Source organism: Ursus americanus, chromosome 9, assembly GCF_024610735.1.
Source record: "Ursus americanus isolate L20-20 chromosome 9, mUrsAme1.1.p, whole genome shotgun sequence".
In the NCBI taxonomy this organism is placed as follows: Eukaryota; Metazoa; Chordata; class Mammalia; order Carnivora; family Ursidae; genus Ursus; species Ursus americanus.
The window spans coordinates 67,736,684-67,741,760 of record NC_142135.1 but is presented as its reverse complement, the minus strand read 5'-3'; positions in this window follow the sequence as shown (position 1 = coordinate 67,741,760).

Genomic DNA, 5,077 nt, shown 5'->3' with positions numbered 1-5,077 from the left:
TGTTTTTTCCTGCTTTATCAAAGATTAGTTGCCCAAAGAGCCAAGGGTCCATTTCTGGGTTCTCTATTCTTTTCCATTGGTCTATGTGTCTGTTTTTGTGCCAGTACCATGCTGTCTTTGTGATCACAGTTTTGTAGTACAGCTCGAAATCCAGCATTGTGATGCCCCCAGCTTTCTTTTTCCTTTTCAACAATTCCTTGGCGATTCGGGGCCTTTTCTGGTTCCACACAAATTTAAGGACTATTTGTTCCAGTTCTTTGAAAAATGTCATTGGTATTTTGATTGGGACAGCATTGAAAGTGTAGATTACTCTGGATAGCATGGACATTTTAACTATGTTAATGTTTCCGATCCATGAGCATGGAATATTTTTCCATCTTTTTGTGTCTTCTTCAATGTCTTTCAACAGTGATCTGTAGTTTCTAGAATATAGATCCTTTACCTCTCTGATTAAGTTAATTCCAAGGTAACGTATGGTTTTTGGTGCTATTGTAAATGGGATGAATTCCCTAATTTCTCTTTCTTCAGTCTCATTATTTGTGTATAGAAATGCATCTGATTTCTGAGCATTGATTTTGTATCCCGCCACATTACTGAATTGCTCTATTACTTCTAATAGTTTGGGAGTGGATTCTTTTGGGTTTTCCATATAGAGTATCATGTCATCTGCGAAGAGAGACAGTTTGACTTCTTCTTTGCCAGTTTGGATACCTTTTATCCCTTTTTGTTGTCTGATTGCTGTTGCAAGGACTTCTAGTACTATGTTGAATAATAGTGGTGAGAGCGGGCATCCTTGTCGTGTTCCTGATCTTAAGGGAAAGGCTTTCAGCTTTTCCCCGTTGAGAATGATATTTGCTGTAGGCTTTTCATAGATGGTTTTCATGAGATTGAGGAATGTACCCTCTATCCCTACACTCTGAAGGGTTTTAATCAGGAAAGGATGCTGTATTTGTCAGATTCTTTTTCTGCATCTATTGAGAGAATCATATGATTTTTGGCTTTTTCCTTCTGGATAAAATCTATGACACTGATTGATTTGTGAATGTTGAACCACCCTTGCATCCCAGGGATGAATCCCACTTGGTCATGATGGATAATCCTTTTAATGTACTGTTGGATTCTATTAGCCAGGATCTTGTTGAGAATTTTGGCGTCCATGTTCATTAGGGAAATTGGTCTGTAATTCTCCTTTTTGATGGGGTCTTTGCCCGGTTTGGGGATCAAGGTAATACCGGCTTCATAGAATGAGTTTGGTAGCTTTCCTTCCGTTTCTATTTTTTGAAATAGCTTTAGGAGAATAGGTATTATTTCTTCTTTGAATGTTTGGTAGAATTCCCCAGGAAAACCATCCGGGCCTGGAGTTTTGTTTTTTTGGAAGGTTGTTTATCACTGACTCCATCTCTTCATAATTAATTGGCCTGTTTAAAAAATCAATTTCTTCCTGTTTCAGTTTTTGTAGTTTATAGGTTTCCAGGAAGGCCTCCATATCTTCCAGATTGCTTAATTTATTGGCATAAAACCTTTAATAAAAGCTTCTAATAATCCTTCCAATTTCATTGGTGTTGGTTGTGACCTCTCCCTTTTCATTCATAATTTTATTAATTTGGGTCCTTTCTCTATTCTTTTGGATAAGTCTTGCCAGTGGTCTGTCAATTTTATTTATTCTTTCAAAGAACCAGCTTCCAGTTCTGTTGATCTGCTCTACTGTACTCCTGGTTTCTAATTCATTGATTTCTGCTCTAATCTTGATCAACTGCTTTCTCGTGTGTGGATTAAGCCTGTCCCTCTGTTGCTGTTCCAACTTCTTGAGGTGAGAATATAAAAACTGCATTTTAGATTTTTCTATTCTTTTGAGTGAGGCTTGGATGTCTATGTATTTCCCCCTTAGGACTGCCTTTGCAGTATCCCATAGGTTTTGGACCGTTGTGTTTTCATTCTCGTTGGTCTCCACAAATTGTTTAAATTGATTTTTGATTTCCTGGTTTATTGAATCATTCTTGAGCAGGATGGTTCTTAGTCTCCAAGTGTTTGAGTTTCCTCCAAATTTTTCCTTATGGTTGAGTTCCAATTTCAAAGTGTTGTGGTCTGAGAATATGCAGGGAATAATTTCAGTCTTTTGGTATCGGTTGAGACCTGTTCTGTGACCCAGAACATGGTCTATTCTTGAAAATGTTCCATGGGCATTAGAATAGAATGAGTATTCTTTGGTTCTGGGGTGTAGTGTTCTATATATATCTATGAGGTCCAACTCATCGAGTATGGCATTCAAAGCCCTTGTTTCTTTGTCGATTTTTTGCATGGGAGTTCTGTCTATTGCTGATAGTGGAGTGTTGAGGTCTCCTACTATTAACGTATTTTTATCTATATGTCTCTTTATTCTGGTTAAGAGTTGACTTGTGTATCTTGCTGCTCCCCTGGTGGGGGCATATATATTTATAACTGTCATATCCACTTGTTGGATACATCCTTTAAGAATAATATGGTGCCCTTCTGTGTCTCTAACTGTAGTCTTTAGTTTAAAATCCAATCTGTCTGATATGAAAATTGCTACACCAGCTTTCTTTTGAGGTCCATTGGTGTGAAAGATGGTATTCCATCCCTTTACTTTCAGTCTGAATGTATCTTAAGGTTCAAAATGAGTCTCTTGTAGACAGCAAATGGATGGGTCATGTCTTTTTATCCAATCTGCAACCCTGTGGTGTTTCATGGGAGCATTTAGGCCATTTACTTTGAGACTGATTATTGAGAGATATGATTTTAATGATGCCATGTTGCCAGTAAAGTCTTTGTTTCTATAGATTGTGACTTTCTGTTCTGTATCACTCTTGGGGCCTTTTTACTTTTATAGAAGCCCCCTTAATATCTCCTGTAGGGCTGGTTTCGTGGTTACGAAATTGGTCAATGACTGGCGATTCTGGAAGGTCCTTATTTCTCCATCAATTCTGAGTGACAACCTTGCTGGATAAAGGATCCTTGGCTGCATGTTTTTCTCTGAAAGAGCTTTAAAAATGCCCCCCCCAACCTTTTCTCTCATTCCAGGTCTGTGTAGACAGGTCTGATGTAATTCTGATACCTTTGCCTTGGTACGTGAGAAATTTCTTTGCCCTGGCCGCTTTCAATACTGTATCCTTGGATCTAATATTTGTGAATTGCACTATGATGTGACGTGGCATAGGTTTGTCATGGTTGAGCTTGGGAGGGGTCCTCTCTGCCTCTTGGACATGAATGCTTGTTTTTTTTGCTAGATTAGGGAAATTTTCAGCTACAATTTGTTCAAATATCTCTTCTAGACCTCTGTTTTTCTCCACCCCCTCGGGGATGCCGATGATTCTGACATTGGAACGTTTCATTTAGTCAGTAATCTCCTGTAACCTACATTCCTGGGCGTGGATTTGTTTTGAGTCCAGATTCTTTTTTAGCTTTGTCTTCTACTAACCCATCCTCCAATTCGCTGATACGTTCTTCTGCCTCATTCACCCTGGCCATCAGAGCCTCTAGTTTTGACTGCATTTGGCTCATAGAATTTTTAATTTCTGCCAGATTCACTCTCATTTCTGCCCTTAGAGATTCTATATTCTCATTAACATTTTCATTAATACTTTTTTCATGTCTGCACATCATCTTGACCTTGTTACTCTGAATTCCATTTCTGATAATTTGGTTATATCCATATCCATTAGTTCTGTGGCAGAGGCCACAGACTCATTGTCTTTTCTTTGCTGGGGGGGATTTCTCATTCTCGTCATTCTGATGAGGAGAGGTTGTGGGGTTGTCCAGAGCCCAAATTATTGACTGGGACCCAGGCAGTGTGCCTTGTTTTTTAGGGATCTTAGGGATGTGGGCTTCTTGATTTTTCAGCCTGCCTTCTGGGGGAGGGGCCTGCCACATGGATACTCAGGCAACCCTGTTTGGGTAAAGTCTCCATGTCCCCTGGGAGGGGGGATGGGAATGGGCACACTGTGAGCCGGTATTGCCAGGCTTTTGTTCTCTGGCAGCTTTCCCTGGCGGTTTGCTATGCCTCTTGAGCGTCAGAGCAGCAGTGGCCAAATCTCAGCCTCTGTCTCAGAACAGAGGGATCGTGGACCGTTCTCCACTGATGTTCTGGCCACTTTAACTCTGTTTCTGTTGGTGCTGCTCAACCCTGCAGCATCCCGGGATGTGCGCCCCACACCCAGTGTCCTGGCCCTCACTTCCAGGGCTGGCACGTCTCCGTCCTTTGTGTTTCTAACACCGCCAGCCGCCAACCGCCCCCGTGCGCTCCGGATCTCCCGGTCTCAGTCTGGTTCTAGTGAGCGTACCGGAGCTCCATTTCTATCTGGTCGTGCCCGCGTTCCCCTGTTCATGGTCTCAGTCTGCTCTCTCGCGGGTGCTGGTGGCAAGACCACCCGCTCCCCCATGCAGGTGGCTACCGCTTCCCAGTGCCTGAACGAGGCAGCTCCCTCCCCCTTCCATTTATTTTCCGATATCTGTGCGCGGTTTCACGGCTCCCCTCTTCGTACCTCAATACTCAGTGCTGGAGATGTTCATTTGTAGAGATCCAGATGTATCTTCCTGCATCTCAGGCTGATTCCGTGGATGTTCAGGATGGTCTGGTACCTATCCAACTCGACTCAGGAGACTGGCTGAAAAAGGGGTCCCCTACTCCTCCACCATCTTAACTCCTCTGCCTTCCACTCAAGTCTTGAACCCCTCCATGCCATCTGTGAGGGTTGGAATCCACTTCTTCCAAACTCCTGTTGATGTTGATGCTTTGAGCTCTTCCCATGAACTATGAATATTCTTTTTTTTTTTAAGATTTTATTTATTTATTTGACAGAGATAGAGACAGCCAGCGAGAGAGGGAACACAAGCAGGGGGAGTGGGAGAGGAAGAAGCAGGCTCATAGCGGAGGAGCCTGATGTGGGGCTCGATCCCATAACACCAGGATCACGCCCTGAGCTTAAGGCAGACGCCTAACTGCTGTGCCACCCAGGCACCCCATGAACTATGAATATTCTTAATGGCATTTAGAAGAAGTCTGAAATAGTGAGAGAATTAGCAAAATGTGACAGATACACAGGATGAGCAAATGCTGTTG